The sequence below is a fragment of the Pipistrellus hanaki genome (assembly GCF_964339955.1).
Source record: "Pipistrellus hanaki genome assembly, chromosome: 14".
NCBI lineage: Eukaryota > Metazoa > Chordata > Mammalia > Chiroptera > Vespertilionidae > Pipistrellus > Pipistrellus hanaki.
In genome coordinates this window covers 17,018,150-17,042,108 of record NC_140516.1, presented here as the reverse complement: position 1 = coordinate 17,042,108, position 23,959 = coordinate 17,018,150, and the positions used below count along the sequence as shown (strand labels likewise).

At 54.3% G+C, this 23,959-nt stretch overlaps 1 protein-coding gene across 9 annotated transcripts in view; it reads left to right on the top strand.

The window, feature by feature from the left end:
- Positions 1–9,568: 9,568 nt before the first annotated feature.
- PALD1 (phosphatase domain containing paladin 1) overlaps positions 9,569–23,959 on the top strand; it is a 68,126-nt gene continuing 53,735 nt past the window's right edge. For 2 of the 9 annotated variants that reach the window (XM_084903689.1, XM_084903691.1), the window contains exon 1: positions 10,387–10,727. The gene's annotated coding sequence lies outside the window, so the exon portion shown is untranslated. Of the gene's footprint in view, positions 9,680–9,758; positions 10,335–10,386; positions 10,728–10,884; positions 10,966–17,561; positions 17,584–22,323; positions 22,561–23,959 lie in introns of those variants that run through there. The other 7 variants (XM_084903690.1, XM_084903696.1, XM_084903692.1 and 4 more) reach the window with 7 other exon arrangements.

Sequence of the window (23,959 nt, the reverse complement as noted above, 5' to 3'; positions counted from 1 at the left end):
GGGGACACTGAGAGGCAAAAGGAAAAGAAGAGATATTATATATATATATATATATATATATATATATATATATATATATATTTAAAGATTGCTTTTTTATTTTATTTATATTTTATTGATTTTTTACAGATAGGAGGAGAGAGAGATAGAGAGCTAGAAACGTCGATGAGAGAGAATCATCGACCAGCTGCCTCTTGCACACCCCCTACCGGGGATGTGCCCGCAACCAATGTACATGCCCTTGACCGGAATAGAACCTGGGACCCTTCAGTCCGCAGACCGACGCTGTACCACTGAGCCAAACCGGTTTCGGCAGAAGAGATAATATTTTTGAGCACCTATTGCATTTAAGGCCCTCCATGGGTACTAACTATGTCATTTGCTATAATCCTCAAAGAATCCCACAAATCAGTTATTATGGAATCTTAGGGGAGGTCTCAGGGGAGGGGTTCAGCAGAATATTCATCCGTCTCCAGGTCTGCTCCTCCAGGGCTGTTGTCTCTACCGATTGGCTGGCGCCAGGGCCGGGCTTGCTCAGTCCCTGCAGCTGGTCCTGGTGTCGCTCACCTGGTTTTGCTGCTGTTCTCTCTGGGCCTGGAGCTGAAATACAACTGAGGCCTAGGTGTTCTCTAGGGTGATTTCTGCATCTGCTGTAAACTGCTCTGTCAGTTTGGTCAACTGCCTGCCTCAGTTTCCCTGTCCCACTTGTCCTGGCCTGTCTCAAAACCAGGGCCCCTGAGCAGGAGAATGAGCATGCTCACCTCCAAGACCCCTTGAGCCTTTCTGATCCCCTGTACAGTGGTGTGTTCCTTCCTGACACCCCCACCCTGGCCTCTCCCTGTCTCCCTACAAAACAGGGGGCATTTTCGAGGCTTCACTGTCTCCTGTCAGCACCAGCTTGCCGAACCCCCTTCAGAGATTTGAAGTAGAGGGTGACAGGCTTGGAGGTGAGTGGGATGGGGTGAGGGGGGAGGGCAGGTCTTAGGAGACTTGTCTCCAGCTTTCTAATTGTCAGATGTCAGCTAGGTGTGAAGTCAGAGCAAGGGACCAGCTTCCTGGGGGGTAGGTGGTGCTGAGTGAGGAGAGAGAAAAGGCCTTCATTCTCTTCTTGACCCCCCTGGGAAAAGGACCCCTGGGGTGTCTGCTGGCAGAATAATAGTGAAGGCCTCTGTTGGTCCTGGAGGTTCCCACAGGCCTTTGAAAGCCCTGGGGATATTGAGCTGGAGAGGCCTGGGGGTGGGGTATGAGATAGCATTTCTCAAATATTTGGAAGAGAGCGGTACACACATACAGGTACCCTGGTGGTCCCATGGTTGGGGAACAGGGCCAGCTGGGACTGAGGAGAGTGAGGGAAAGTGGATGTCAGGTCCAGTTGGGAGGAGTAAGGACATCCTAACACCCAGCAGTTCCTCAGGGAAGTCTCCCTTGGGAAGACTTCTGTCCCTGGGCAGACAGAATGTGCCACAGATGCCCAGGGGAACAAACCCCACTGTGCAGAAGGATCGTGAGTGGGAAGCAAGCTGGCTGCCCTCCCCGGTCCTCTTCCCAGTGTCTTCTAGAGACTGGCCTGTGAACACAAGTTCATTACTGAGAAGTAGATAACACATCCATCGGGGACAAATTCAAACGCACAAGAAGGGACACAGTGAAGTTTCCCTTTGTGCCTGAGCCCCAGCCACCTCACTCAATGGAGACAACTAACGTCCTGGTCTCTTCCTGTCCTTCAGAGACAGTCACTGTGGTGTGTGTGTAAAAAACATAGATACTCCCTTTCACAGCTCCTAAAGGGGGAGAAGTTTAGAGACCCTGTCCTGCAATCTCCTCTCCCGCTCCTCTTCTCCCTCCCTCTCTTTTTTTCTTCAGCTGCAGAGCTAAGTAAATAATTTTTCTTAATTCATAGCATAGCCTTATCATCATTATCATCAATATATGAGAGACCTTTTTCTAGTGTTTTTCTCTTTGTTTTATTTTGCCTTCATCTCCTTTCTTTTTCTTATAGACACCATGGCATGTGTTTGAGAAACACTTGCCCATATTGTACACATCCTCAATTAAAAAAACGATGATACTTTTTTGTGTACAGTGTTGCTGCTGGACCTCGGTGCCAGTATATGGCTAACCTAGCTCTACTGATGACTTTTACCCCAGAACACTGTGTTTTCATGCTCCCTCCCTGTTTTTCTGTGCAGCCCTCCGTTGTTGGGTGTCACTGGACAAGAGTCCATCACTAATCCATTTCCCTAGAGGCCAGTGGATGGCACTGCCCTGACAGCTTGTCCCTGTCCAGCTCTCCAGTTCATTTCCACCAGCCCACTTACCTCTGCCTCGTGTTGTAAAATAGTCGCACGGTATTTCTAGTTTCTGGGTGTTTCATAGCTTATCTGGCCAACCATCTCTCCACTGACAGATCTTTCAGTTATTGCCAATTGAAAACGGTTCCCGCCCTCATGCACTGCTGGTGGGAATGCAGATTGGTGCAGCTACTAAGGAAAACAGTATGGAGGTTCCTCAAAAGACGAAAAATGGAACTGCTTTATGACCCAGCGATGCTATTTCTGGGTATTTACCCAAACAAACCCAAAACACTAATTCAAAAGAATATATGCACCCCTATGTCCATTTGCAGCATTATTTACAATAGCCAAGATATGGTAGCAACCCAACTGCCCATCAATAGAGAAATGGATAAAAAAGCTGTCATATATATATATATATATATATATATATATATATATAATTTATTTTTTTATTTTTAAAATCTTACCATTGGAACAGCATGGATGGACCTAGAGGTTATTAAGGTCTATGAAATAAGTTAGTCAGAGAAAGACAAATACCATATGATTTCACTTATATGTGGAATCTAAAGAACAAAATAAATGAACAGACAAAATTGAAACAGACTCATAGACACAGAGATCCCACTGGTGGTTGCCGGAGGGAAGGGAGATTGGGGGCTGGGTGAAAGTGGGGGAGGGATTAAGAAGCACAGATGGGCAGTTACACAATAGCCATGGGGATGTGCAGGACAGCACAGGGGATGTAGTCAATAATATTGTATAACTATGTGTGGCAGCAGGTGGGCACTGGACATATCCAGGACACTTTTTAAAGTATGTGATTGTCTAACTATGATTCTGTACACCTGAAACCAATACAAAATAATATTGAGTGTAAACTGTAATTGAAAAAAAAAAGGAAAAAGAAAACGAGTTCCCAGCCTGAATTCCAGCCTGTGTGTGGAGACTTCCTCACACCAACGAACAAGTCTCAATACCAGGAGGGTGTCCGAAAACTCAACTCCTTGTAGACACACCACTTCCACCTCCCAGAGGCAGAGTCAGATTCCACAGGCACAGGGCTCAGTCCCTCAAGACCACCCCCCACTTTACATGCCAGTCGCAAGCCCAGGTTGATGCCTGTACTTCTGACGGGCCGGCCAGCTACAAATCAGAGGTTCGATGACTTTGCTAGAACTGCTCCCAGAAGCCAGGAAAACCCATTGGCTCTAGATTACCGATGAATTCGGGAACCCACAGCCGAATGGAGAGACGCGCAGGGCGAGGTCCGCATGCAGGAGCTCGTCCTCCTGGGGCTTGGGGCCGGCTTGGTGGGAGCTTTCTGCTTTCCCAACATAGAAGTTCTGAACCCAGCTGTTGTTTTGGGGTTTATGGAAGCTTCTTTACCTACTCACGATGAACTAAGTCAATCATTGGCTATTGATTCAACCTCCAGCCCCGCTCCCCTCTCTGGAAATCGGGGGTGGGGGGTTGGGGGTGGGTGGGACTGAACATTCCAATCCTCTAACCACTGGGCTGGCTCCTCTCAGCAAGGATCCCCACTCCAAAGTCACTTCATTAGCATAGCAAAAGGCACCACTGTTGCTCTCAGCACCTTGGAAATTCCTAGGGGTTTGGGAGCCCTGCGCCTGGAACTGTGGATCTGATAAATCACACCGTCGAACCCATCTCTCACCGCTGGAAACCAGGAATCCCCGTGTGCGTTCGTCACGTTGTGCCTGTGCAAGTGTTTGTCTAGGCTCATTTTCTAGAAATGGAGTCACTGAGGCCAACAGTCTGTGTGCTTGTCATTTGGATGGAAACTGTCAGAGCGTCCCTTTCCTCGCTGAGGCCATCTGCTAGCCCTCAGGTTCTTTGAAGTTCAGAGAGGGTGGGTGACGTGGCTGGGGTAGAAAGACCATTGGGCCAGTGAGTCTGGCTGAGCCTGGGCCAGCAGTCTTCCCAAGTCACTCGGCTGGCTCCTGTGTGTTCCAAGGAAGTCTGGGACCTTCCCTGTAAGCCCAGCTCCACTCCCCACCTCTCTCGGAATGTTTCTGGTAATAAAGCACTGCCCCCCTGCCCACCGGTCCCCGGGGACCAGGGAGCTTGCCACAGGAAGGCCTCTGCAGCTCCCTCGACCCCTGCCCCGCCCCCACCTCCCTGCAGCATCTGCATAAAAGGCTCTGTCAGAGTGAGACATCCTTGGGAGCCTGAGTGGTGTTGCTTGGAGACAACTGGGCAACAGATCTAGGTTATTTAAAGGGACAGGGTGGGAGGGAGAGGAGTGACAGCCTGCTTAGTCAGGGATGGATGGTGTCCCTGCTGCAGGGTCTGGCAGACCCCCCCCCCCCCCCAGCTCCTCCCTCCCTCCGCCTCATTATCCCCAGTGTCCAGGCCTAGGACTCTGCAGAGACCCAGCGGAAGGCCACTCGGAGCTCCTTTCTGATAGCAGTGGGGGCAGGGGATTCTCTGCCTGTTCTAAGGAGGCACCGTGCAATGCTGGCTAGGGGTGGGAGGGGAGGAGGAGGGGAAGGCGGGGGACAAAGCCTGAGAGGGCTCTTCCCACGACGATCGACAGTAGCCACAACTGCTATTATGCACGGAGCTAACTGTCCAACAGCTATTTGTTAAGGGTTCATGTAATCTCAAAAGTCTGTCAAGGGAGGTATGACTATCCCCATTTTGTAGGTGTGAAAACAGGCTCAGAGACCGGCCTGAGACCACACAGATACAAGTGACAAAACTGGATTAAAACCCAGGTCTGTCTGGTGCCAAAGCTGGAGCGTGTCACTGTGCACTGCTAGAGTCGCGGGTCCCCCACGGGACATCCACTTGCACCCTGAGCTCACCTGGAAGGTCAGGCTGAGTGTCGCCCATAAAGCCCCTAGTACCCTGGTCTCACTTCCTGCCGCCCCTCCCTCCCTCAGGAAACACATCACTCTAAAACCGTTTACTTCTCTGCCTCTCCCACAGGACAGTGAGCACCTAGGCAGGTGGGTTCTTGCTCATCTCGGCCCTGAGCCCAGGGTCAGGCACATAGTAGGTGCTTAAAGAATGTCCCTTGGAACTCGGACACTTAAGCAGCTCCCCCTGAAACAGGGGCACTCCCTCTTTCCCTGACAGCCCTGTGGGAACGGAAGACAGTGTCCTGTCCTGGAATATGGAAGGGGCTCTGTTAATGTTTGTTGACTGACTGACCGATGAATGAATGAACTATGTGTTGAATGAACAATGAGTCAGAATTCCTTCTCCCTTAAAAAAAAAAAAAATCTTTTTTATTTTTATTGATTCCAGAGAGGAAGGAAGAGGGAGAGAGAGATAGATACATCAATGATGAAAATCATTGATTTGCTGCTTCCTGCACAACTCACTGGGAATGGAGTCTGCAACCCAGGTATGTGTCCCGACCGGCAATTGAACTGTGACCTCCTGGTCCATAGGTTGATGCTCAGCCACTGAGCCATGCCAGCCCTTCTCCCTTTTGTCCCCCCTTCTGATGGAGCACTCTCCCTTTGGAACTTGAGGGCTATTCTGGAAACAGAACCACCCACCTCCCACATCTCCTGGGCACTCCTGAGTCAGGGACTGAGAGGTGCTGGGGATGGGAGGGGTGGTCCCCCTGCTCTCCGGAATCTCATCATGGAGCATTTTCAAACTGCAGGTCATAGGTGAAATCAGTTTTGTGCAACACAATCTGCAAAAACAAAAAGAAATAGGACAGAATCAGGATGCATCACACACAGTAAGGCTAAGCGTGTGTGTGTGTGTGTGTGTGTGTGTGTGTAAAACACACACATATTTATTTCTCTGTGGACCTGATGGTCCAATGTAAAATGTATTGTTGACTTTGACTCTTGTTCAAACATGTTTGAAAGCAACGTGTGACTTTGGGAGGTGGCAGATGTCATCCTTGGGCCTGAGGGCACAACCAATAAAAGGAATCATCTTGTTTTTAATGATAATGCCAATTACGGAACAGACATTCTGTGCCGGGCAGGTCCAAGGCCCCTGCACAGAGGCCACGGGGGAAGGAGACCAAGCGCAGACCGATCCTGTGAGTCAGGAAAACTACCTGGAGGAGCTGGAACCTGAATTCACCTCAAAGAACCCCTCTGCCCTGGGAGGTTGAGGGCTGGGTCCGAGTGTGAGCTCAGGTGGCAACAATAGTAACAACAAGAGCTGCCGTGCCAGCTGAGTGCCAAGGCCCCTTTAATCCTCCAGACCTTCCCAGGAGGCAGGACCTCAGCAACTTAACCACCATGTGACCCCCTACCCCAAAAGCATGACATTTCTTCAAGAAGATAATGAGACTTGGAGAAATGTCATGCTTTTCGGGTGGGGGGTCACATAGTGGTTAAGTTGCTGAGGCTAGATCAAGGGCAACTCTGCTCTCCTCCAAGCCCATATCTTTAAGCAGCTGACTGCACACCGAGGGGTGCTGGGTCCTGGGGACTGGGCAGCGGGCCTGGAAGGACCCCTGGAAGGGCAGCCACAGCAGGACCCGAGGCAGCCAGGGCAGATGGACATGGCTCTGTGCGGGGACTTGGGCAGCAGGCTTGCCCACCTGAGGCTCAGAGACCATCTGCCTCAGGGGCAGCCTGCAGGATCCAAGACGCCCACCCTGGAGGGCCTACGTGGGCCCCAGTTCTCCACAATGCCGTGGCTTCGGGCAGCAAGGCCAGGCTGGCTCCCTGACCTGACACTGTCCATTCCTCGGACCTAGTGTCCCCAGCTGGGGCGGGCTTGGTGGGGAACAAGGGGCGGGAGAGAGCAGTAGGGTCTGTTTCTCATCTTCTGTCAAGTCTCATCTTTGCTGGGTTGAACCCAGCTCCTCTGCCTTCCAGCAAGTCATGCGTGTCTGTCAGGAAGTAATTCTTAGCTTGAGCACTGCCACGAGGGAACTGGGGGCTCCCTACAGCTTATTTTCTCTCTCCCAGGAGCACCAGCACCTTGTCTGCTTGGGCAGAGGGGGCTGTGGCGGCCACAGCGATTCTTCTGGAAGCATGAGTAACAGGGTTATTAACTCCCCTTTGCACAGCGGCCTGGCTTTGGACTGAAGCAGGCTGGTTTGTGTGTGTGAGGCACACCATCACATATACACACATGCTCATTGGTACATCCACACTCACATCCATGGGACACTTGCACAAACATGCACTCTCTTATTCACATCTTGCAAACATGAGTTCACACACGAGCAATGCAAGCACCCTTTTATACACAGGACCCTGGCACTCTTTAGACTAGGGGTGTCGAACTCAATCAGAGAAGGGGCCAAAATCTAAAATCCAGCCTAAATCTCGGGCCGAATGGTTTACTGAACAGTCATAAACTGACAATGTCATAAACTGACAGCGGAGTGCAGTGATGACAGCGCGGTGCGGGCCACATTGCAAGGCCTGGCCGGCCGGATTTGGCCCGCGGGCCTTGTGTTTGACACATGTGCTTTAGACAATAAGGTGGTATCTTGGGTGCTTGTGCGTGTGGGAAGTGGGTGGTGGGTAAGCTGGTAGGGTGCTGGCTGAGTGGATGGAGGTCCTGTTCTGGGACCATGGCTCCTTTCTCGGGGACTTCTGGGCTTCTGCTCCGAGCTTCCGGGCCTCAGGGAGCTTCTGTGACAGTTTGGGCAGAGACACTTGGCCACGCTGTTCCTCCCTCTGCCTGGGGCTGGGGAGAGCGCCTTCTCCTGGCTACACTTAGGGCTGCTCTGTGTCCCTTTTCTCTTCTCTCACTCAATATGACCCCCGCTCTCAGGCCATGGTGAAACAAATCGGGTCCTGAAGGCTTTCTTGTTGTTGGGAGCACCCCAGCCCCATAGCCAGCAGGCAGCCAGGGACACGGGACCTGGCAGAACCTCCGGACTGGGGTGAGCTGATGAGGCTGGACACTGTGGTCTGGATGCAGTCTGTGTTTGTCTCTGAGACACCTCTAAGACCTCAGTCCTCCATTTCTCCCTTTCCTCCCTTCATTCTTCCCTCCCTTCCGTTCTTCCTCCCTCCCTCCCTTCCTTCCTCCTCCTCCTCCCGATTAAAAAAAAGTTTTACTAAAAACAAGGTGGAGGGAAAGGAGAGAGGGAGGGAGGGAGCTTGATACATCATGGGAGCACACGCTAGTGGAGAGCATGGCTCATGAACTGCTGCTGGAGTCCGGCTTATTGCCTCAGGTTCTGCACACAGGCACGGAGTAGATTTCTTTGCTTCACCGTGGCCCAGCCCTCTACTTCTGGGGCCTACCAGCTGAGCCCGAAGGCTGTCTGTGGAGCCAGAAGGGCTGTGATTGTTGGCTCTCCTGGGACATCTCTGCCCGGGCTTTTCTGCTTGAGTCAACAAGAACACCTGCTGCTGCCTGGTGGATACGAAGGAGTGAATGATGGTGTGCTAGGCACTGTTATGGGGACCAGAGACGGAGTTCTGTCCTCCAGGAGCTCAGTCTAGAGAGAGACAGACAGCCATGTACTCCAGCATCTGCTGGCCAGTGGGGCAGGGGGAGCTGTGAGTGTGTGTATGTATATGTATGTGTAGGTATATGTGTACATGAGTATGTGTGCATGCACATGCTAGTGCGTGTGAGCAGTCCTATCTCAGTCCTGGCTGAGCTATGCAGAACACAGCATCCTCATGACAGCGGGTCATCAGCCGGGTGTGTGTGTGTTTGTGTCAGATGGCAGGAGGGGTGGGTTATGGGGGTGTGGCCTGAGGAAGAAGGGAGGAAACGGTGTCCAAGGATGGAGCCTGCAATGTGACATACAGTAGGCCAGGGCATCGCCCCGCTCCCTGGCTCCTCAGCCTCTCTTTGAGGGAGGACAAGCCATCTTTCGGATGAGGAACTTGGAGATCAAAGAGCTTATGTCACGTTTTCTAGACCACAGGGCCGGTAAACCATGAGCCAGATTGAGCCTAGATTTGAAGGTCAGGTCAGCTTCCCACGCTCCTGGGCGTTCCCTGTTCTCCTCCCACACACCTTAGGGAGGGAAGAGGCCTGGAGCCCAAGGCAAGTCTCCCTGGTCCGTTTCCTCACCCACTAGGACAGGGGCAGGAAAGGCACTTACCTTGTGAAATCAGCCTGGGGGCACGTGAGACCCAGGTGCTGGGGACCTGGCAGCACCACAAATGACAGCCACTTCTCTCGTCTACTTATTCTTGGGGCTCAGGGGGCCGGCGGGGCCTGAGCGCCCCTCTCCCAGCCCGGCGCTTTCCGGCCCGCCTTTGGGCGGAGGCGAGGCCTGGGCTGCCTTCACTGTGGGGACCCTGGGCTCCATCCCATCCCGCTCTGGTCCAGACTGGGGGCGAGGCAGGTAGTGACAGGTGAGGAATAAGGCTTTCCCGGGCACGGAGCGGAAGGAGGAAGTGACTCACCGACCACAACAAAGCCGGACTCCGGAGAGGAAGCCGCGGCGGAGAGTGAGCGCACGTGGATGCCCACGGGAGCGCGCGGGGGGCGGGCGCGGCGGCGGCTGGGCCCGGGGCGGGCCTGGCTGGGGCGCGGCGCAGGGACCATCCCGCGGCGGGGAAGGCGGGCCAAGTTCCCCTGGGGGGCGGTGAGGGATCGGACCCCCTTCCCTTCCAAGTTTCTTGCCAGATCTCCCCTTTGCGCCCCCGGGTGCTGAGGGGTGCATTTCACTGGGTTTCAGGGCTGGGGAGGAACCCGCTGTGGAGCGGACATTCTGCTCCGTGGATGGCGGAGGCCCAGAGGGGGCACCCGCCGCGATCGGGTTGCACAGCAGCACCCAGCGCCCTCCAGGCCTGGACAGGCTGAGAGGGGCGAGGGGAGCCCGGCCGGGGAGCCGGCCTCCGGGAGGGGGTGTGGCGGCCGCAGCACTGGCTTCTCCCTCCAGCCCGGAGGCTGGATGTCGGTTTGGGTACCTTCCAGAACGAACCGAATTAATGGCCAGGGGAAGAGGAACTGGCTTCCCAGGCGGTCTCCCCCGCCCCAAACTTTCCCCCCCGAGCCGGGTGGGAGGGCGGAAGGAGGAAGCGGGGCCGGGAAGGTGGGGCCAGCCGCCCCCTCCCGGCCGGGAGCCGCGCTCTGGACGCCGATCCGGACGTGGTGGCCCGGGTGAGTGTGTCTTTAAATGCGAGCCCCCCGCCCGCTCGTCGGCCGGGGCCGGGGCCGGGGCCGGGGCTCGGGCCGGTCGGGGGGCGGCGGGAGCGGTGATTGGCGGCCCGGTCCGGCCGCCCCTCTGCGCGGTGGCGCGCGGGGCCGGGGACCCGGCGGGGAGGCGCCGGGGTTGGGTCGCGCGCTGCTCCCTCCGCGGCGAGCGCGGGCTCCAGCTCCGGGGACCTCCCTCCGCTCGCCGCGCCCGGCCCGCCCGCCTCCGGAGCCGCCGCGGCCCACGGATGGGCCGGGGAAGTTGGGAGGAGCGAGCCGGAGCCCGCGCCGGGCTCGCCCCGCCGCTGCCCGACTCGGCGCCCGCAGTCCCGGCGCCGCGCGCCCACCGCAGGCTGGCAGGTACCGCGCGGGCGAGGGCGGATCCGGGACCTCCTTTCCCCGTGCGCGCCCCCGGGCTGCTCCGACCACCCCCTCTTCACCCCCGCACCCCCCCCCCCTCCCCGGGAGCTCGGAGCTCGGCGCTCGGCTTCGCTGGGCCCCGGGAGAGGAGAGGAGGGAGAGGGGGAGAGGAGCGGAGATGGGCCCCCACCCCAACTCGCCCGGGACTGCAGCCTGGGAGGGGAGCGCGTACCAAACTGTGAGTAGAGACCGGGTGGTTTGTCCGCTCGGGGCCATGCTCTCCCCGAGGTTGTCCTCGCTCCCGTTAGACGTGGTCCAGCAACACCTCCACCCTCACCAGGAGCTGGGGCGGCCCCTGAGCCGGCTTCCCGCGGAGCGGAGTGGCGGGGAGGGAAGCTGTCTCATGGTCCACACTTGGGGTCCCCGGGGCTCATCTGCTGAGGACTTGAGGCCTGGGGAAGGGGGAGAGCCCAGCGGTACCAGGGGGCACATGCTTTGACTCTGAGCCACCCTGGCCCTCGCCTTCTGCCAGCCTGGGTCTCCCAGGAGAGCCACCCTCTCCTCCTCGGAGGCTTTTCCCGGAGAGGCAGCGACCTGCGGGGCAGCAGAGGATGGCGTGGGGGAGACTTGTTGCCTCGTGTAAGGTGGCCCGGATGGCTGGGACACGGTCTGCCTCACCGGGAGTCAGAGGTGGGAGGGAGCTTCCTGCTTCCCTCAGGCTTCTGGGGGTCTTTACCTTCCCAGGCAGCGGCCGAGGGCGAGCCCCTGGCTTTTATGCAGAGCAACCTGACCCGGCGCCTCTTACACGCCTGGCACCAGCACCAGGCTCTGCCTGGGAGGACCGCTCTGCCTGGGAGGACCGCTCTGCCTGGGAGGACCGCTCTGCCTGGGAGGACCGCTCTGCCTGGGAGGACTCATTCTGCCTGGGAGGACTCATTCTGCCTGGGAGGACGCAGTGTGGGAGGAGTGGGAGGGCCGTGTCCTCTGCTGGCTCAGCCCCATGGGGGAAAGTGAGACAGAAACCACCGTGTGCTGATATGGGGCTTCCATGCCAGTCTTGGACTTACAGTAATAATAGTGTGAATGCCAAGAGGCTACACTCGATCCATTGCTAAATGAGTGACATAGGCTGCTTTAGGTGGGGAGGGAAGGGGCCTGGGATCCAGTTCTCTTGCCATCATGGAAGCATGCTTAAACCCTTCTGGCTCCACACCCATCCTTCCTACGTACCTGCTGGTAATGAGGCCCTCTCACCACCCCAGGGACAGGGGGCAGCAGGGGCGCTCGGGAATTCTCCTTCACACACAGATGCTCCTCCACCCCCCTCCCAAGTGTTTGTTTTTTCTTCCTGCTGGTGGATTTCTGAAGAAACTCTTTGGACTTCTGGGGTCAGGCTGAGCACCGGGCTCTCCCAGCTGCCCTGGGACCTTTGAGGTTTGGGGTGTAGATCCAGCCTTTTTGGCGGTTCAGAGGCGAGCCGGGAGGAAATCCTCACTTCCTTTCTTCAGAGCCTCTATTGCTGGGGGCTGGGGATGAGGCTGGGCGGCTGGAGGAGGCCCCGGGCCAGACACGGTTTCCTGTGAGTGCAGACAGCCACTCTCCGTCCACGGCCACGGGTGCTGGGTTGGGGGGTTGGAGGCGGGTGGGTCGGGCAGGGCTGGCTTGAGGTGGGAGGCACCCGGGGCGGCGCTGACCTCACGTCTGAGGTTCTGCTGTGTCTGGGGCTCTGCCCTCCCCCAGCGTCCTGGCACGTTTCTGCTTTTCTGGAAGGCTTTGCGGAGGTGGCAGTGTGCTTGTGCCCGCAGCCTTGGGCGCTGCTGTAGGAGTGGGCGCTGCTGAGCTCACCCCGCACGCAGCCTTGGCCGGCACTGTGAGCACTGGGTGAACGTGCCCACCCACTCCGAACAGGTGGCACACGCAGGGTCGCCCGGGCACAGGAGGGGAAAGCTGTGTGAGCAGAGATGTATGTGTACTCGTGTGTCGTGCGTGGGCAGACAGACACTGGATAGAGACGTGAAGACAGACAGGAACAGCGGAGGTGGGCAAGATGTGTACAGGGGCAGACTGTGTGAACACAGAAACATGGGCCACAGATGCTGCATAAACAGATCTGCTCCTTCATGGGGATTTGCACACACCCCCCCTCCTCCATGGGAGGCAGATGTGTAAGTGTGCAGGCATCTGGGCTACTAACATGGATGTGAGCTGACATTCATGGGCACAAGACATAGGTGAAGCCACATAGAAGCGGCTTGAGTACCCCGCTGGGGAGACACGGAGGTGGCTGTGGGCTCCCCGGGGAGACAGACACCTGTACCTGCTGAGTCACCTGACAGCAGAGGCCAGGACACCACAGAGGGGCCACTGAGACGCAGCCTGAGGTGGGTTCCGCTCAGTTATCCCGTGACCCCATGTGGCAGCAGTGCTGGGAGCTGGTCCTGCTTGGGGTAATGGTGCGGGTGCTTTGTGGGGTGGCTTCATTTCTAGCCCTCCCTTCGGGCTTAAAGATCCCAGAGGACTCTGTATTCTCTGTTTAGCTCCGAGAATCCTTTGACCTCCTCACGCCCTAGTAAGAGGGTGCATTGCATACCTTAAGCACAAGCAGGGCCTCCCTGGACCTTTGAGTCTCATCTTTCCCGAGTCTCCAGAAGAGAGGCCGTGTCCTGGGTCGGGGTCGGGATCTGGCTGGGGACTCTCCCTCTGAGGGTGTCTGGCATGGAAGGGACCACGGCTGGTAGGGAGAGAGTGCAGCCATGCTGTGGGGTCCTTGATGAAACCATTGTTCTCCCATGCGGACTGCCCCTCCCTGGGCTTGGGCAGGGAAGGGGGGCCTTCTACCTTCCGGCTACAGGCACCTCTCTCTGCCCACCCTGGAGACTGGGAGCCAGCCCAGAGTCTAGATGCAGCTTGACAGGAACTTGCTGGATGACCCTGGGCAAGCTACTTAATGTCTCAAACAACTCACTTAAAATGAAACTCCTCATCTCAAAGATGGGGCCAGTGACCCCAGCCCTTGGGGGTGTTGTGAGGGTTAAATGGCAGACAGTCTGTGGGACGCATGTGGCCCAGGGTCTGGCACCGAGTGAGCCTCGGCCGGTGGAGCTTCTATGGTGAGGGAGCCTGGGCCGGGCCTGCAGAGCTGCTCCGGCAGCCAGGTGCCTGGCCCTGGGAAGGACGGGCCGGCAGGCACCACTCGTTTGAAAGCTGGAGGGCTTTGTCCTCACCCCTGCCCTCTAGCCACGCCTCAGCTCTGCGGGACCTCCACACGGGGCCGGGAAATGGCAGACAGGGCCTGCTGCCTCCTGGGCCTCTGGGAGGGGAGCCAGTGGTTTGCTAAGAATAGCCCCAAATCATGGCTCTGCCTCCCGGCGGGCAGCCGCGCACCTCCCTGGTCCGGGGCCAAGGAACTTGCAGATGGGCCTTTTATGTTTCCTGTAACTGGCACTCAGAGTGGGGATGGGCCTGGCAGCCGCAGGCTCGGGTGGGTGGGAGGGAGGAAGGGGGGTGGCCCTGCCGCTCTCCCCAGGTCTCTGGCTGGAACCGGAGGAGAGAAGGCTCCTCTTCCACTCAGAACGTGTCCTGACACCTGCCCCCGCTGAGCATCTTGCTGCCTCCCCAGTGGGTCTGGAACCACACCAGGTTTCTGCTCTTTCCTTCACCAGCTGTGTGCCCCTGGGCAACTCACTTAGCCTCTCTGTGCCTGATTCTCTAGTGTAACAGGATTAATGATAATAACTGTTATGAAGCCAAAACCGGTTTGGCTCAGTGGATAGAGCATCGGTCTGCGGGTTGAGGGGTCCCGGGTTCGATTCCGGTCAAGGGCATGTACCTTGGTTGTGGGCACATCCCCGGTGGAGGGTGTGCAGGAGGCAACTGGTCGATGTTTCTCTCTCGTTGATGTTTCTAGCTCTCTATCCCTCTCCCTTCCTCTCTGTGAAAAATCAATAAAATATATTTAAAAAAATAACTGTTATAAAGGTCTGAAGGATGAAAGGAGGTAGAGCGCGGTGGTGGCATGTGGCTCGTAGCAAACGCTCCGTAAATGTTCGGTGCTTCTGGTATCGCTCAGCGGAGGGAGAGGGCTGTGAGGCCAGCGAGGCCGGGGTGCTTGCTCGGTGCCTCATGGTGGGAAGGCACCGGGAGGCCTCTGGATTTGGGTTTCTGGCTGGGGGTTCAGTGTGAGTGTAGGGGAGGGAGAGCCTCTGCCCGGGAAGAGAGGCACGTATGTACGTGCTGCTGTACCCGCCGGGTACCTTCACGGGGTCTGGGCTGGCTCTGCGTGGAGCTGGAGGCAGGGAATGGCTTGCGTTGGGGCAGGGGGACGATTCAGGGGCTTTGAGGATGGCCGGAAGTTTGCAGGTGTGAGGGAAGGCTCCCTAAGCAGGAAGAGCAGCCCCTGCGAAGGTGTGACGAGCTTGGTGTGTACAGGGGCCGTGGACAGGTCCGTGGCTCTGGGGAGGGTTCCACCCCTGCACCCGGTCCTGTGAGGAAAGACCCTGCAGGCTGGGGCCTCTGTCCCTCCCACGCTGGGCTCTGAGGCAGTCCTAGTCTCCCTGTGAGGACACGGGCTGGAGGTCCATCAGAATTCATCTCCCTTTCCTTGTAGGAATCACAGCCTCTGTTTCCCCTTCTCCAGAGACTCCTCTCACTTCTTCTTAAAAAATAAAAAATAAAACCTGTAGTCTGTATTTCTTTTCTTTTTCTAATATTTTATTGATTTTTCACAGAGAGGAAGGGAGAGGTAGTTAGAAACATCGATGAGAGAGAAACATCGACCAGCTGCCTCCTGCACACTTCCCATCAGGGATGTGCCCGCAACCAATGTACATGCCCTTGACCGGAATCGAACCTGGGACTTTTTAGTCCGCAGGCCGATGCTCTATCCACTGAGCCAAACCGGTTTCGGCTCCCCTAACTTCTTATAAATGCTGTCAGCCCTCCCTGGGGCCCCTCATTGTTGAGCTGGGGCTTCAGACTGCTCCTGCCCCAAGATCAACATGTCTATTTTTGCTCTTAGTCCAAACACCCACGGGTTAATGAATCCCCCTCCCCTTCCTTTCAATAACCTGAAGCCTTTGAAAACTTCTTAGCCTTTCCTAAGGAGTGTATGTCTAATAGTGGGATCTCTGGACTTCAGAAACTGTTTGCCTGTACCATTATAGCCACGAGAGGCTACCCCTGTTTGGTGTGGGGTACTCCATGAGAGAGACACGGTCATCTGGGGTTACTTCCATGCGCATGGCAGGCAGCGGGGAGCATCTGGGAATTGGGTGTGTCGCCGATGACCCTGCGGGTTCCCCGGGAGCTGGGGCTTTCGGAAATTCCGGGAGCAGGGAGGGTGTGGTGCTGGGAGGGCTGTGGGCCACTGCTGGGCTTCCTGCCCTCGCCCATCAGAAGCCCGTGAGGCCGGGCCAACGCGAGGGGAGAGAGGTGAGTGCCCTCAGATGACCTCGGACCATGCCAGCCTCCGCAGCCCTGAGCCCAGGGCCTGCCTCTCTGCAGGTGGTTTGGAAGATTCTGTTTAGAAAGCAGAGGGAGTTTCTCCTCCCCTTTTCCTCTTCCTGGAATTGTAGACCCCATGGAAGAGTTAACCCCTCTCCTGCTGGTCACAGAGGGGCTGGTGGGTGTGTCCCCTTCCACTGCTGCCCGAGGGTTACTAAGGCCTTCCTCCTGGGGCCCCTCTTCGCTCTCTGGAAGCAGCTCCGTTAGCACCCCAGGGCCCTGTTGGCAGGGCGTAGAAGACCTCCCTCCGCCTGGATCTGATCCGGCCTACACACACACACACACACACACACACACACACACACACATGTCCTTGCCCTGCGGTGCTTTAGCCTTAGTTTGACCACCTCTCAGGGTGTGTCCTCTCCCTGCCCTCATGCAGCAGCGTCGGTTGTTGGAACTCACGAATGTGGAGCCTCCTGCAGGTGCTGCTCTGCTGGCTCCTCCGAGACCCGTGGGAATGCCCCAGAGAAGGGCCTGTGGGGAATGCTCCTGGGGATGGGCCCCGGGTAGCAGAGCGCTTGGGGGAGGTTCCGGGCAGGTCTCTGCTGAGCGCTAAACCAGGCTGAGGCGCAGGTAGCTAAGCCCCGGGCTGGTGGTGGACTGCTTCCTTTGAGCCCAATGTTCTCATCTGCAAAATGGGTGTAATACGTTTTCACTTGTTTACCTTTAAAATGTTTTAAATTGAGGTGACGTTCACGTGCTGTGAAAGTAACCACTTTCCAGTGTACAATCCAGTGGCATCGAGTACCTTTTACAATGCTATGTGCTGTCGCTCTATCAATTTCTAAAACATCTTCCTCATTCTGAAGGAAAGCCCATACCTATTAAGCAGTTGCTCCCCATTCCCTCCTCGGCCTTACTAACACCTTTTATTGAGGTGTATACACCATAACGGTTGCCCGTTCTAAGTACCCAGCTGGGTGAGTGTTGGTGAATGTGGTGGGCATGTAGCCACCACCTCAGTCAGGTCTGAGGACACTTCCATCACCCGGAAGGTTCCTTGTGGTCAGTCACCACTCCCACCCCTGGTCTCAGGCCCAATTATCTCCTTTCTGTCACTGAGGCTTTGTTTTTGTCTGGATTTTCACAACAATGGACTCATATAATAGGTAGTCTTTTATGTCTGGCCTCTTTCTTTCATTTTTATTTTTTATTTTTATTGATTTCAGAGAGGAAGGGAAAGGGGAGAGAGAGATAGAAACATCAACGATGAGAGGAATCATTGATTGTCTGCCTCTTGCACGCCCTACACTAGGGACTGAGCCCACAACCCTGGCATGTGCCCTTGACTGGAACCGAACCTGGGACCCTTCAGTCCGAAGGCTGAGGCTCTATCTGCCAGACCAGCGAGGTAGGGCATGTCTGGCCTCTTGACCCGACATGATTGCTGACATGTGCTCGCTGTGCTGCATGATTTGCAGCGAGTTCCTTTTTCGCCGCTGAGCAGTGTTCCTGTGGATGGAGGGAGCTTGCTTACCAAGTTTCCAGTTGACGGACTCCCACCCTGCTCCTGAAAATGTTTTCAACTCAAAATAATATAAAGCAATGATCTTTACGAAATATTCAAGTAGTAGCTTCATGGAGAGTACAATGTAAAAAGCCTCTCTCCCCCGCCTCCTTCTCTCTTCGCCAGAGGTTAACGCTGTCAGCCCTTGCTGATGATCCCTCGGTCTTTTTCCCGTGCCGCTATGTGACTGTGTAGTTTTTGATGAGGGGATACGAGTGGGATCACATTGGCCCATGGCCCTAGGACCCACCTTTTCCCATAGCCATCAGTCAGTCCCCGGAACCTTCCCTCTGAGCGGAGGGCTGGGAGTCGGGGGTGTCCACCTCCCCCCGGCTCTGAGCTGGGGCGCAGGGAGACAGGATGAAAGCTTCCCGGGGCAGTCACTCGGAGCAGGTTTCTGGAGGAGGAGGGAGGCATTGGAATAAAAGGGGCCATTCTGTCGTGGGGGCAGACAAGTTGGTGCCTGGGGGACGTGTCTTCCATCCTGCCTCGCAGCAGGGGTTCCTCTTCCTGTCTCTGCCAAGTGTCTCTGGAAGGTGTAGCCCAAGGAGAGAGCCACCTGCTGAGCCCACAGAGGACAGACCCCTTGCCGCGGTGAGGCTGCCCCCTGGGGAGGCTGACTCTTCTAGGAAACTGCTTGGGTCCCACAGATACGATGCTCGTGTGCGTGTGTGTGTGTGTGTGTGTGTGTGTGTACGTGTACTCCCTTTTAAAGAAAAAAAAAAAAGCCTTATTAACTTTTCTTATTGGAATACCAGAGGCTCGGTGCATGTATTTTGTGCACGGGGTGTGTGTGTATGTGTGTGTGTGTGTGTCCGTCCCTCAGCCCAGGCTGCACCCTCTTGTAGTCTGGGAGCCCTCGGGGCTGCCATGGAGGCGGGAGAGGCTCCTGCCACCATCGCTGCGCTAGCTTCTGGCTGAGTGGTGCTCCCCCTGTGGGAGCACACTGACCACTGGGGAAGCTCCTGCATTGAGCGTCTGCCCCCAGGTGGTCAGTGCACATCATAGTGACCGGTCGTTCTGCAGTTTGGTCTATTTGCATATTAGCCTTTTATTATATAGGATAAGTTAAATGTGCACAAAAATAAAACTAAAGTGCCTTATATGTACATAACTATAAAATATATATGAAATACTAGTAAAACCAGAAAGCCAACGCATTTCAAATGGAAGATGTAAATAGCAATTCCACTGCCAGTGTTGGGTTGATAGCAGGGAGCAAAGCTCCAGGCTCCTTCTGTCTCCCTGTCCCTGGCACCTGAGCCTGCTAGACAGAGTGGCGTTAATAGTGCTGTGCTGGCTGGACAGTTTGGGGTCATTCTGATTATCTACACTTGAGCCCAAGAGTCTGTGTTCATAGTGCACCTGGAAAACTGACTTGTTTGATTGAAGATGCGGGTGGAATAGAGGTGTTATTGAATCTGTATGTACTATAGTAGTCGACCTTAAACCCACTTCTTGTGGGAATCTGGAATTTGGCTCAGACACAGATGGGCTTTCTCAGTTCATACAGATGGTCTCAATGGGAACATGGTCCCGACTGCTAAGAGGCCGGGCCTTTGTATTGGGACGTCCAGGCTGCGGGGGCTCTGGGCGGCTCCGTTCCCCACCCACCCCCTCTTCTGTTTGAACCACAACCTTTGTCTGTGCTGTGCCCGATGATGTAATTTGGCCTTGAGGAGAAGGAACTGGATTGTAAACAGGACTGGAGCCCAAGTTGCATGGCAGGGCGGTATTCAAATGGCCCATGGTCGGCTCTCGGTACTTTTTTCTTAAAATTGAGGTGAGATCCCATAACGTAAAAGGTAACTATAATATATTAAAATGTGCAATTTAGTGGTAATTAGTCCACTCACAATCCTGGGCAACCAACCAACCATCACCTCTACCTAATTCCCAAACATTTAAAATTTTTTATTTTATTGAGATCTTCCTCCCTAACACATTTTTTAAAAATATATTTTTATTGATTTTTGACAGAAGAGAGAGAGATAGGAAGCTAGAAACGTTGATGAGAGAGAAACATCTACCAGCTGCCTCTTGCACACCCCCTACCGGGGATGTGCCCGCAACCAAGGTACATGCCCTTGACCGGTATCGAACCTGGGACCCTTCAGTCTGCAGACCGACGCTCTACCACTGAGCCAAACCGGTTTCTGCCCTAACACATTTTTTAAATGTAATTTTTTTTATTGTTTAAAGAATTATACATAGTAGTACATATATCTCTTTTTTTCCCCCCATTGCCCTCCCCAGCCTCCCCTACCCCCTGCCACATGCCCTCATTCCCCTCCCTCTCCCCCAGTGTCTTGTGTTCATTGGTTGTGCTTATATGCATGCATATAAGTCCTTTGGTTGACACCCCCCCTCCCCCCAACACATTTTTAAAGTGTGCCATCCGGGACTGGAACTTTATGTCTGGTATTAGAACTCCCCATCGCCCGCCCCTGGCAACCAATCACCACTCCATCTTGGCGTCTATGGATTTGACTGCTTTAGGTTCCTCAGATACGTGGAATCTTGCAGTATTTGTCGTTCTGTGACTGGTGGCTTATTTCACTTAGAATAATGTGCTTAAGGTTCATTCGTGCTGTGCCATACTGCAGAATCTTCTTTCTTAAGACTGAATAATATTCCTGTGTTTGTGTGTGTGTGTGTATGTGTAAAGAAAATGTGGTGTGTGTATATATACATGGGATGGCCAAAAGTAGGCTTACAGTTGTAGTACAAATAAATAATACAACTGTGAACCTACATTTGCGTATATATACATATATGAGTGTATACATAAACACACACACCTCTATGTAACACATGTATATATACATACATACATTCATACCTTACGGTTGCCTCCATCTCTTGGCTATTGTGAGCAGTAACTAATGTAAAGGCCCAGCTTCTCAGCAGTCGGGACCATGTTCCCATTGAGACCATCTGTGTGAACTGAGAAAGCCCATCTCTGTTACTGTGTGGGTAACTGATATCTCTTTGAGATCCTGATTTCAAAGTGGGGTGAGTACCCAGAAGCGGAATGATTGCTGGATCATAGGGCAGCTCTGCTTTAAATTTTTGAGGATCCTTCATAACTACTTTCCGTAGTGGCTGCACCATTTTACATTCTTGCCAACAGTGTACAACTGTTCCAGCTTCTCTACATCCTTGCCAGCACTTATCTTCTTTTAATAACAGCCGTGACAGGCATGAGGTAATACCACTTTGTAGTTTTGATGTGCATTTCCTTGATTAGTGATGTTGAACATCCAAAACATTCTCATCCCCTCAGAAGGAAACAGTGTCTATTAAGTGGTCACTCCAGACCCCCACCCCCACCCCCACCCCCATCCCCACCCTCACCCCCACTCTGTTTCCCAGCTCTGGTAACCACTAATCTCTCTTCTGGTCTCCATGGATTTAACTGTTCTGGACATTTCATATGAATGAAGTTACACAATATGTGACCTTTTGTATCTGGCTTCTTTCACTTAGAATAATGTTATCAAGGTTCATCTACATTGTAGCGTGTAGCTGTGTTTTGTTCCTTTTTATAGCTGAAGAGTGAATGTGTGTGTGTGTGTGTATATACACACACACACACACACACACACACACACACATATATATATATATATATATATATATATATATATTTTCCATTGTATGCACACACCAAATTTTGTTTATCCATTTGTCAGTTGGTGGACATTCGGATCGTTTCTGTCTGTGGCGATTGTGACCGGTACTGCTGTGAACTTGGGTGTGCACGTGTTTGCTTGGATACCTGCTTTTCATCCTCTTGGGTTAAATACCTAGAAGCGGAATTGCTGGGCCATATGGTAATTCTGTGTTTAACTTTCTCTGGTTTGATATTCTGGAATTAGTGGTGATGGTCGTACAGCATTGTGGATGTACAAAATACCACTGGGTTGTATACTTTAAAAGTGTAATTTTATGATATGTGAATTAAATCCCAATTTAAAAAAAGATCTCACAGATGCCAAAGCTGACATCCATGGAGTCTGAGTCATGTTCTTGGCTCCGGAAAACCCGGGGCCCTGCATCGCCTCTTGGGATGCTGCAGACGTCCTGGGTGTTGGGGACACTGGGCCCAGCCTCATGGCCCTTGTTTGGGGTGGCAGGTGGGAGCTGCAGGAACTAAACGGACTGGCTGGATGCCTTCCCCGCCCACCCCTTTAGCTCATCCTGGTCCTTTCCGGCTTCTAAATGGTACTCACTGTAGGACTCAGTTTCCCCACCTGTGATGCAGGCCTGTGAGCAGCAGCCTGGACCGTGACCTGGGCTCTGTGGACAGCAAAGCTTGCAGCAAGTCCAGTGTGCCATGCTGACTTCCTTCTGCCCACTCTTCCCTTTCTGTGTCCGTAGTGTCTTCCCCAGGCCCCCCGGGCCTCAGGAGCAGTTCCTCGTTTGTTGGAGGTCTCTAGGGTCTGCTGCTTCCTTCCTCGATTGCAGCCAGGATGAGGCCGTGGCCGTCTGTCTGTCTGTTCAGTCCTCTTCACACTTCCGCTCAGTCTGTCCTGTCTCCGTTAGTGGCAGCCTCATTCCTCCAGTGAGCTGCTCAGGCCCAGTACCCAAGACGTCCCTGGTTCCTCTGCGTCTCTCGGTCTTCGGAAACGACAGGACAGCACGTCCTGTGGGCTTCGGCTTCACAGAGGATGATCCAGACGAGCCCTTCTTCCTTGTCTTCGCCGCCCCCAGGCCTCGCAGCACCTGCAGGTCGTTCAGCGTTCTCCCTGTTCCCGCTCAGCCTCTTCTTCACAGCGGCCCAGGGCGACCTTGTCAGAACGTAAAAGCCAGATCCAGGTACTTCTCTGCCTCCCCATGAACTCACGGTGACACCCCCTGAGGCACCCAGGACACCCCCATCCAATACCGACCCCTGCACGTTCCTTGCTCCACTCAAACTGGCTACCTCATGGTTCCAGTTGGCTGGGTGCCTTCCCCGCCCACCCTCTCAGGACACACTGGGAACACCCACCCCAGGGCCTTTGCACAGGCTGTGCCCTCAGGCTGGATGCTTTTCCTCCAGGGAGCCATGCGGCTTGCCAGGCCACTTTCTTCATGCCTTTACTCAAATGAGAATCCTCCCTGGGAGTCTTAGCATTTCGTGCCTCGTCTCCACAACCCTCTTCTTTCTTATCACGCATCACCTCCTGACATACGTGACTCATTTGTGTAGTTTACTTCTGTTTCTCCAGCTAGCATGTGTGGGGCAGGAGTTTTTGTTCTGTTTGTCAGCTCCTAAAACAAGGCCCCGCGCATAGAAGGTGCCCCAGAAGTGTTTGTAGAACGGCTGCCCGGAGAGAGAACGAATTAGCCCATGTTCTAGACGAGGAAAGCGCATCTCAGAACGTTTGACTTGAAGCAACCTGGATGGAATTGGAGAACATCATGCTGAGTGAAATAAGCCAGTCAATGAAAGAAAAACACCACATGATCTCACTCATTTATGGATAATAAGGAACATTATAAACTGATGAACAAAAGGATAGATACAGAGACAGTAAAAGAAACACTGTCAAATTACAGCAGGGAGGGTAGGGAGATATGAGGGAGATAAGAGATCTACTGAAGGACTTGTATACATGCATATAAGCATAGCCAATGGGCGACCTTGTTAGAATGTAAAAGCCAGATTCAGGTACTACTTCTCTGCCTCCCCATGAACTCATCGTGATACCCCGTGGGGCCCCCAGAACACCCCCATCCAATACCGACCCCTGCGCGTTCCTTGCTCCCCCCAGACTGGCTACCTCATGGTTCCAGTTGGCTGGGTGCCTTCCCCGCCCACCCCCTCAGGACACACTGGGAACACCCACAAAACTCTGGGGAGGGAGGGCATGTATGGGAGTGTGTGTGTGTGTGTGTGTGTGTGTGTGTGTGTGTGTGGGATTGGTAAGATATGTACACATATAATACATTAATATAAAAAAATGAAAGAAAAAAAATAAATAAAAATTAAAAAAAAAAAGAAAGTTTGACTTGAATCTGAGCTCTTGATTCCCAGCGAGTGCTCTCATGCCGAGCCAATGTGTTCCGCCCCTGCCCCCTGTTACCCGGCCCATGGGCAGCCACGCAGCACCTGTGAGGCTGAGCACTCAACACCTCCCTTGGGGAACCCCCCTGGTCAGCCTGTAATGATGGAACGGATAGCTGCCACCTGGCACGGGGTCAAAAACCACGGGAAGAGCCTGCTCCCGTT